Raw genomic sequence first — 11,049 nt, 5'->3', positions numbered from 1 at the left:
TCTCCCCGTACACACTCTGTCTCTCCCTGTACACTTTCTGTCTCTCTCCGTACACTCTCTGTCTCTCCCCGTACACACTCTGTCTCTCCCCATACACTCTCTGTCACTCCCAGGACACACTCTGTCTCTCCCAGTACAATCTCTGTCTCTCCCCATACACACTCTGTCTCTCCCCGTACACACTCTGTCTCTCCCCGTACACTCTGTCTCTCCCCGTACACACTCTGTCTCTCCCCGTACACTCTCGGTCTCTCCACATGCACACTCTGTCTCTCCCTGTACACTCTCTGCCTCACCCTGTACACTCTCTGTCTCTCGCCATACACACTCTGCCTCTCCCCGTACACTCTCTTTCTCTCCCAGTACACTCTCTGTCTCTCCCCGTACACTCTCTGTCTCTCCCCGTACACGCTGTGTCTCTTCCCGTACCCTCTCTGTCTCTCTCCGTACACTCTCTGTCTCTTCCCGTACACTCTCTGTCTCTCTCCGTACACACTCTGTCTCTCCCCGTACACTCTCTGTCTCTCGCCATACACACTCTGCCTCTCCCCGTACACTCTCTTTCTCTCCCCGTACACACTCTGTCTCTCCCCGTACACCCTCTGTCTCTCTCCGTACACTCTCTGTCTCTCCCCGTACACGCTCTGTCTCTCCCAGTACAAACATTTTCTCTCCCCGTACACGGTCTGTCTCTTCCCGTACCCTCTCTGTCTCTCTCCGTACACTCTCTGTCTCTTCCCGTACACTCTCTGTCTCTATCCGTACACATTCTCTCTCTCCCCGTACACTCTGTCTCTACCCGTACACTCTCTGTCTCTCTCCGTACACTCTCTGTCTCTCCCCGTACACTCTCTGTCTCTCCCTGTCCACATTTTGTCTCTCTCCGTACACATTCTGACTCTCTCCGTACACTCTCTGTCTCGCCCCGTACACTCTCTGTCTCTCCCTGTCCACACTCTGTCAATCTCCGTACACATTCTGACTCTCTCCGTACACTCTCTGTCTCTCCCCGTACACACTCTGTCTCTCCGAGGACACTCTCTGTCTCTCCCCATACACACTCTGTCTCTCCCCGTACACTCTCTGTCTCTCTCCGTACACATTCTGTCTCTCCCCGTAGACGCTCTGTCTCTCCCCGTACACTCTCTGTCTCTCCCCGTACACTCTCTGTCTCTCTCCATACACATTCTGTCTCTCCCCGTACATGCTCACTCTCTCCCCGTACACGCTCTGTCTCTCCCCTTACACACACTGTCTCTCCCCGTACACTCTCGGTCTCTCCACATGCACACTCTGTCTCTCACTGTACACTCTCTGCCTCTCCCCGTACACTCTCTGTCTCTCCCCATATGCACTCTGCCTCTCCCCGTACACACTGTATCTCTCCCCGTACACTCTCTTTCTCTCCCAGTACACTCTCTGTCTCTCCCCATACACATTCTCTCTCTCCCCGTACACTCTCTGTCTCTCCCTGTACACACTCTGCCTCTCCCTGTACACACTCTGTCTCTCCCAGTACAATCTCTGTCTCTCCCCATACACACTCTGTCTCTCCCCGTACACACTCTGTCTCTCCCCGTACACTCTGTCTCTCCCCGTACACACTCTGTCTCTCTCCGTACACTCTCTGTCTCTCCCCGTGCACAATCTGTCTCTCCCCGTACACTCTCTGTCAATCCCCGTACACTCTCTGTCTCTCCCCGTACACATTCTGTCTCTCCCCGTACACTCTGTCTCTCCCCGTACATGCTCTGTCTCTCTCCGTATACATTCTGTCTCTCCCCGGACACACTCTGTGTCTCGCCGTACACTGTTTGTCTCTCCGAGTACACTCTCTGTCTCTCCCGGTACACTCTCTGCCTCACCCCGTACACTCTCTGTCTCTCCCCATACATACTCTGCCTCTCCCCGTACACACTCTATCTCTCCCCGTACACTCTCTGTCTCTCTCCGTACACATTCTGTCTCTCCCCGTACATACTCTGTCTCTCCCAGTACACTCTTTGTATCTCCCCGTACACTCTGTCTCTCCCCGTACACTCTGCCTCTCCCCGTACACTCTCTGTCTCTCCCCGTACACTCTCTGTCTCTCTCCGTACACTCTCTGTCTCTCTCCGTACACATTCTGTCTCTCCCCGTACATGCTCTCTCTCTCCCCGTACACGCTCTGTCTCTCCCCTTACACACACTGTCTCTCCCCGTACACTCTCGGTCTCTCCACATGCACACTCTGTCTCTCCCTGTACACTCTCTGCCTCTCCCCGTACACTCTCTGTCTCTCCCCATACACACTCTGCCTCTCCCCGTACATACTCTATCTCTCCCCGTACACTCTCTTTCTCTCCCAGTACACTCTCTGTCTCTCCCCGTACACTCTCTGTCTCTCCCCGTACACGCTCTGTCTCTTCCCGTACCCTCTCTGTCTCTCTCCGTACACTCTCTGTCTCTTCCCGTACACTCTCTGTCTCTCTCCGTACACACTCTGTCTCTCCCCGTACACTCTCTGTCTCTATCCGTACACATTCTCTCTCTCCCCATACACTCTCTGTCTCTCCCCGTACACACTCTATCTCTCCCTGTACACCCTCTGTCTCTATCCGTACACATTCTCTCTCTCCCCATACACTCTCTGTCTCTCCCCGTACACACTCTGTCTCTCCCCGTACACCCTCTGTCTCTCTCCGTACACTCTCTGTCTCTCCCCGTACACGCTCTGTCTCTCCCAGTACAAACATTTTCTCTCCCCGTACACGCTCTGTCTCTCCCCGTACAAACTTTTTCTCTCCCCGTACACGCTCTGTCTCTCCCCGTACACACTCTTGTCTCTCCCCGTACACTCTCTGTCTCTCCCCGTACACACTCTGTCTCTCCCCGTACACTCTCTGTCTCTCTCCGTACACTCTCTGTCTCTTCCCGTACACTCTGTCTCTCCCCGTACAAACTTTGTCTCTCCCCGTACACTCTCTGTCTCTCCCCGTACACACTCTGTCTCTACCAGTACACTCTCTGTCTCTATCCGTACACATTCTCGCTCTCCCCGTACACTCTCTGTCTCTCGCCGCACACACTCTGCCTCTCCCCTTACACACACAGTCTCTCCCCGTACACACTCTGCCTCTCCCCGTACACTCTCTGTCTCTCACCATACAAACTCTGCCTCTCCCCGTACACACTCTATCTCTCCCCGTACAGTCTCTTTCTCTCCTAGTACACTCTCTGTCTCTCCCCGTACACTCTGTCTCTCCCCGTACACACACTGTATCTCCCCGTACACACTCTGTCTCTCCCAGTACACTCTCTGCCTCTCCCCATACACACACTGTCTCGCCCCGTACACAATCTGTCGTTCCCCGTACACTATCTGTCTCTCCCTGTACATGCTCTGTCTCCCCCCATACACACCTTGTCTCTCTCCATCCAAACTCTGTCTCTCACCATACAGTCTCTGTCTCTCCCTGTACACTCTCTGTCTCTCCGCGTACACCCTCTGTCTCTCCCCATACAGACTCTGTCTCTCTCCGTACACTTTCTGTCTCTCCCCGTACATGCTCTGTCTCTCCCCGTACACAATCTGTCTCTTCCCGTACACTCTCTGTCTCTCCCTGTACATGCTCTGTCTCTCCCCATACCCACTCTGTCTCTCCGAGTACACTCTCTGTCTCTCACCATCCAGACTCTGTCTCTCCCCGTACATGCTCTGTCTCTCCCTGTACATGCTCTGTCTCTCCCCATACTGACTCTGTCTCTCCCCGTACACTCTCTGTCTCTCTCCGTACACTCTCTGTCTCTTCCCGTACACTCTGTCTCTCCCCGTACAAACTTTTTCTCTCCCCGTACACGCTCTGTCTCTCCCCGTACACACTCTTGTCTCTCCCCGTACACTCTCTGTCTCTCCCCGTACACACTCTGTCTCTCCCCGTACACTCTCTGTCTCTCTCCGTACACTCTCTGTCTCTTCCCGTACACTCTGTCTCTCCCCGTACAAACTTTGTCTCTCCCCGTACACTCTCTGTCTCTCCCCGTACACACTCTGTCTCTACCAGTACACTCTCTGTCTCTATCCGTACACATTCTCGCTCTCCCCGTCCACTCTCTGTCTCTCGCCGCACACACTCTGCCTCTCCCCTTACACACACAGTCTCTCCCCGTAAACACTCTGCCTCTCCCCGTACACTCTCTGTCTCTCACCATACAAACTCTGCCTCTCCCCGTACACACTCTATCTCTCCCCGTACAGTCTCTTTCTCTCCTAGTACACTCTCTGTCTCTCCCCGTACACTCTGTCTCTCCCCGTACACACTCTGTATCTCCCCGTACACACTCTGTCTCTCCCAGTACACTCTCTGTCTCTATCCGCACACACTCTGTCTCTCCCCGTACAATTTCTGTCCCTCCCAGTACACTCTCTGCCTCTCCCCATACACACACTGTCTCGCCCCGTACACAATCTGTCGTTCCCCGTACACTATCTGTCTCTCCCTGTACATGCTCTGTCTCCCCCCATACACACCTTGTCTCTCTCCATACAAACTCTGTCTCTCACCATACAGTCTCTGTCTCTCCCTGTACACTCTCTGTCTCTCCGCGTACACCCTCTGTCTCTCCCCATACAGACTCTGTCTCTCTCCGTACACTTTCTGTCTCTCCCCGTACATGCTCTGTCTCTCCCCGTACACAATCTGTCTCTTCCCGTACACTCTCTGTCTCTCCCTGTACATGCTCTGTCTCTCCCCATACCCACTCTGTCTCTCCGAGTACACTCTCTGTCTCTCACCATCCAGACTCTGTCTCTCCCCGTACATGCTCTGTCTCTCCCTGTACATGCTCTGTCTCTCCCCATACTGACTCTGTCTCTCCCCGTACACTCTGTCTCTCTCCGTACACTCTGTCTCTCTCCGTACACTCTCTGTCTCTCTCCATACACATTCTGTCTCTCTCCCCGTACACACTCTATCACTCCCCGTACACTCTCTGTCTCTCCCCGTACACATTCTGTCTCTCCCAGTACATTCGCTGTCTCTCCCCGTACACTCTGTCTCTCCCTGTACACACTCTGTAACTCCCCGCACACTCTCTGTCTCTCCCCGTACACTCTCTGTCTCTCCCTGTACAGTCTCTGTCTCTCTCCATACACATTCTGTCTCTCCCCGTACATGCTCTGTCTCTCCCCGTACACTCTCTTTCTCTCCCCGTACACTCTCTGTCTCTCTCCATACACATTCTGTCTCTCCTCGTAAATGCTCTGTCTCTCCCCATACTCTCTCTGTCTCTCCCCGTACATTCTCTGTCTCTCTCCGTACACATTCTCTCTTTCCCCGTACACATTCTGTCACTCCCTGTACAATCCCTGTCTCTCCCAGTATACTCTATGTCTCTCCCTCTACACTGTCTGCCTCTCCCCGTACACTCTCTGCCTCTCCCCAGACACACTCGATCTCTCCCCGTACACTCTCTGTCTCTCCCCGTACACTCTCTGTCTCTCCCCGTACACACTCTGTCTCTCCCAGTACACTCTCTGTCTCTCCCGTACACTCTCTGTCTCTCTCCTTGCACTCACTCTCTCTCCCCGTACACTCTCTGTCTCTCCCCGTACACACTCTGTCTCTCCCCGTACACTCTGTCTCCCCCGTACACACTCTGTCTCTCCCCGTACACTCTCTGTCTCTCTCCGTACACTCTCTGTCTCTCCCCGTACAAACTTTGTCTCTCCCCGTACACTCTCTGTCTCTCCCCGTACACACTCTGTCTCTCCCCATACACGCTCTGTCTCTCCCAGTACAAACATTTTCTCTCCCCGTACACACTCTGTCTCTCCCCGTACACACTCTGTCTCTCCCCGTACACCCTCTGTCTCTCTCCGTACACTCTCTGTCTCTCCCCGTACATGCTCTGTCTCTCCCAGTACAAACATTTTCTCTCCCCGTACACGCTCTGTCTCTCCCCGTACACACTCTGTCTCCCCGTACACGCTCTGTCTCTCCCAGTACAAACTTTTTCTCTCCCCGTACACGCTCTGTCTCTCCCCGTACACACTCTTGTCTCTCCCCGTACACTCTCTGTCTCTCCCCGTTCACACTCTGTCTCTCCCCGTACACTCTCTGTCTCTCTCCGTACACTCTCTGTCTCTTCCCGTACACTCTTGTCTCTCCCCGTACAAACTTTGTCTCTCCCCGTACACTCTCTGTCTCTCCCCGTACACACTCTGTCTCTACCAGTACACTCTCTGTCTCTATCCGTACACATTCTCGCTCTCCCCGTACACTCCCTGTCTCTCCCCGTACACACTCTGCCTCTCCCCGTACACTCTCTGCCTCTCACCATACAAACTCTGCCTCTCCCCGTACACACTCTATCTCTCCCCGTACAGTCTCTTTCTCTCCTAGTACACTCTCTGTCTCTCCCCGTACACTCTGTCTCTCCCCGTACACACTCTGTATCTCCCCGTACACACTCTGTCTCTCCCAGTACACTCTCTGTCTCTATCCGCACACACTCTGTCTCTCCCCATACAATCTCTGTCCCTCCCAGTACACTCTCTGCCTCTCCCCATACACACACTGTCTCGCCCCGTACACAATCTGTCGTTCCCCGTACACTATCTGTCTCTCCCTGTACATGCTCTGTCTCCCCCCATACACACCTTGTCTCTCTCCATACAAACTCTGTCTCTCACCATACAGTCTCTGTCTCTCCCTGTACACTCTCTGTCTCTCCGCGTACACCCTCTGTCTCTCCCCATACAGACTCTGTCTCTCTCCGTACACTTTCTGTCTCTCCCCGTACATGCTCTGTCTCTCCCCGTACACAATCTGTCTCTTCCCGTACACTCTCTGTCTCTCCCTGTACATGCTCTGTCTCTCCCCATACCCACTCTGTCTCTCCGAGTACACTCTCTGTCTCTCACCATCCAGACTCTGTCTCTCCCCGTACATGCTCTGTCTCTCCCTGTACATGCTCTGTCTCTCCCCATACTGACTCTGTCTCTCCCCGTACACTCTGTCTCTCCCCGTACACTCTGTCTCTCTCCGTACACTCTCTGTCTCTCTCCATACACATTCTGTCTCTCTCCCCGTACACGCTCTATCACTCCCCGTACACTCTCTGTCTCTCCCCGTACACACTCTGTCTCTCCCAGTACATTCGCTGTCTCTCCCCGTACACTCTGTCTCTCCCTGTACACACTCTGTAACTCCCCGCACACTCTCTGTCTCTCCCCGTACACTCTCTGTCTCTCCCTGTACAGTCTCTGTCTCTCTCCATACACATTCTGTCTCTCCCCGTACATGCTCTGTCTCTCCCCGTACACTCTCTTTCTCTCCCCGTACACTCTCTGTCTCTCTCCATACACATTCTGTCTCTCCTCGTAAATGCTCTGTCTCTCCCCATACTCTCTCTGTCTCTCCCCGTACATTCTCTGTCTCTCTCCGTACACATTCTCTCTTTCCCCGGACACATTCTGTCACTCCCTGTACAATCCCTGTCTCTCCCAGTATACTCTATGTCTCTCCCTCTACACTCTCTGCCTCTCCCCGTACACTCTCTGCCTCTCCCCATACACACTCGATCTCTCCCCGTACACTCTCTGTCTCTCCCCGTACACACTCTGTCTCTCCCAGTACACACTCTGTCTCTCCCGTACACTCTCTGTCTCTCTCCTTGCACTCACTCTCTCTCCCCGTACACTCTCTGTCTCTCCCCGTACACACTCTGTCTCTCCCCGTACACTCTGTCTCTCCCCGTACACACTCTGTCTCTCCCCGTACACTCTCTGTCTCTCTCCGTACACTCTCTGTCTCTCCCCGTACAAACCTTGTCTCTCCCCGTACACTCTCTCTCTCTCCCCGTACACGCTCTGTCTCTCCCCTTACACACACTGTCTCTCCCCGTACACTCTCGGTCTCTCCACATGCACACTCTGTCTCTCACTGTACACTCTCTGCCTCTCCCCGTACACTCTCTGTCTCTCCCCATATGCACTCTGCCTCTCCCCGTACACACTGTATCTCTCCCCGTACACTCTCTTTCTCTCCCAGTACACTCTCTGTCTCTCCCCATACACATTCTCTCTCTCCCCGTACACTCTCTGTCTCTCCCTGTACACACTCTGCCTCTCCCTGTACACACTCTGTCTCTCCCAGTACAATCTCTGTCTCTCCCCATACACACTCTGTCTCTCCCCGTACACACTCTGTCTCTCCCCGTACACTCTGTCTCTCCCCGTACACACTCTTTCTCTCTCCGTACACTCTCTGTCTCTCCCCGTGCACAATCTGTCTCTCCCCGTACACTCTCTGTCAATCCCCGTACACTCTCTGTCTCTCCCCGTACACATTCTGTCTCTCCCCGTACACTCTGTCTCTCCCCGTACATGCTCTGTCTCTCTCCGTATACATTCTGTCTCTCCCCGGACACACTCTGTGTCTCGCCGTACACTGTTTGTCTCTCCGAGTACACTCTCTGTCTCTCCCAGTACACTCTTTGTATCTCCCCGTACACTCTGTCTCTCCCCGTACACTCTGCCTCTCCCCGTACACTCTCTGTCTCTCCCCGTACACTCTCTGTCTCTCTCCGTACACTCTCTGTCTCTCTCCGTACACATTCTGTCTCTCCCCGTACATGCTCTCTCTCTCCCCGTACACGCTCTGTCTCTCCCCTTACACACACTGTCTCTCCCCGTACACTCTCGGTCTCTCCACATGCACACTCTGTCTCTCCCTGTACACTCTCTGCCTCTCCCCGTACACTCTCTGTCTCTCCCCATACACACTCTGCCTCTCCCCGTACACACTCTATCTCTCCCCGTACACTCTCTTTCTCTCCCAGTACACTCTCTGTCTCTCCCCGTACACTCTCTGTCTCTCCCCGTACACGCTCTGTCTCTTCCCGTACCCTCTCTGTCTCTCTCCGTACACTCTCTGTCTCTTCCCGTACACTCTCTGTCTCTCTCCGTACACACTCTGTCTCTCCCCGTACACTCTCTGTCTCTATCCGTACACATTCTCTCTCTCCCCATACACTCTCTGTCTCTCCCCGTACACACTCTGTCTCTCCCCGTACACCCTCTGTCTCTCTCCGTACACTCTCTGTCTCTCCCCGTACACTCTCTGTCTCTCCCAGTACAAACATTTTCTCTCCCCGTACACGCTCTGTCTCTCCCCGTACACACTCTGTCTCTCCCCGTACACGCTCTGTCTCTCCCAGTACAAACTTTTTCTCTCCCCGTACACGCTCTGTCTCTCCCCGTACACACTCTTGTCTCTCCCCGTACACTCTCTGTCTCTCCCCGTACACACTCTGTCTCTCCCCGTACACTCTCTGTCTCTCTCCGTACACTCTCTGTCTCTTCCCGTACACTCTGTCTCTCCCCGTACAAACTTTGTCTCTCCCCGTACACTCTCTGTCTCTCCCCGTACACACTCTGTCTCTACCAGTACACTCTCTGTCTCTATCCGTACACATTCTCGCTCTCCACCGTACACTCTCTGTCTCTCGCCGCACACACTCTGCCTCTCCCCTTACACACACAGTCTCTCCCCGTACACACTCTGCCTCTACCCGTACACTCTCTGTCTCTCACCATACAAACTCTGCCTCTCCCCGTACACACTCTATCTCTCCCCGTGCAGTCTCTTTCTCTCCTAGTACACTCTCTGTCTCTCCCCGTACACTCTGTCTCTCCCCGTACACACTCTGTATCTCCCCGTACACACTCTGTCTCTCACAGTACACTCTCTGTCTCTATCCGCACACACTCTGTCTCTCCCCGTACAATCTCTGTCCCTCCCAGTACACTCTCTGCCTCTCCCCATACACACACTGTCTCGCCCCGTACACAATCTGTCGTTCCACGTACACTATCTGTCTCTCCCTGTACATGCTCTGTCTCCCCCCATACACACCTTGTCTCTCTCCATACAAACTCTGTCTCTCACCATACAGTCTCTGTCTCTCCCTGTACACTCTCTGTCTCTCCGCGTATACCCTCTGTCTCTCCCCATACAGACTCTGTCTCTCTCCGTACACTTTCTGTCTCTCTCCGTACATGCTCTGTCTCTCCCCGTACACAATCTCTCTCTTCCCGTACACTCTCTGTCTCTCCCTGTACATGCTCTGTCTCTCCCAATACCCACTCTGTCTCTCCGAGTACACTCTCTGTCTCTCACCATCCAGACTCTGTCTCTCCCCGTACATGCTCTGTCTCTCCCTGTACAGGCTCTGTCTCTCCCCATACTGACTCTGTCTCTCCCCGTACACTCTGTCTCTCTCCGTACACTCTCTGTCTCTCTCCATACACATTCTGTCTCTCTCCCCGTACACACTCTATCACTCCCCGTACACTCTCTGTCTCTCCCCGTACACACTCTGTCTCTCCCAGTACATTCGCTGTCTCTCCCCGTACACTCTGTCTCTCCCTGTACACACTCTGTAACTCCCCGCACACTCTCTGTCTCTCCCCGTACACTCTCTGTCTCTCCCTGTACAGTCTCTGTCTCTCTCCATACACATTCTGTCTCTCCCCGTACATGCTCTGTCTCTCCCCGTACACTCTCTTTCTCTCCCCGTACACTCTCTGTCTCTCTCCATACACATTCTGTCTCTCCTCGTAAATGCTCTGTCTCTCCCCATACTCTCTCTGTCTCTCCCCGTACACACTCTGTCTCTCCCAGTACACTCTCTGTCTCTCCCGTACACTCTCTGTCTCTCTCCTTGCACTCACTCTCTCTCCCCGTACACTCTCTGTCTCTCCCCGTACACTCTGTCTCTCCCCGTACACACTCTGTCTCTCCCCGTACACTCTCTGTCTCTCTCCGTACACTCTCTGTCTCTCCCCGTACAAACTTTGTCTCTCCCCGTACACTCTCTGTCTCTCCCCGTACACACTCTGTCTCTCCCCGTACACGCTCTGTCTCTCCCAGTACAAACATTTTCTCTCCCCGTACACGCTCTGTCTCTCCCCGTACACACTCTGTCTCTCCCCGTACACCCTCTGTCTCTCTCCGTACACTCTCTGTCTCTCCCCGTACATGCTCTGTCTCTCCCAGTACAAAC

Source organism: Pristiophorus japonicus, chromosome 32, assembly GCF_044704955.1.
Source record: "Pristiophorus japonicus isolate sPriJap1 chromosome 32, sPriJap1.hap1, whole genome shotgun sequence".
Lineage (NCBI taxonomy): Eukaryota > Metazoa > Chordata > Chondrichthyes > Pristiophoridae > Pristiophorus > Pristiophorus japonicus.
The sequence above is the reverse complement of the archived record's forward strand: the minus strand, read 5'-3'. Positions refer to the sequence as shown.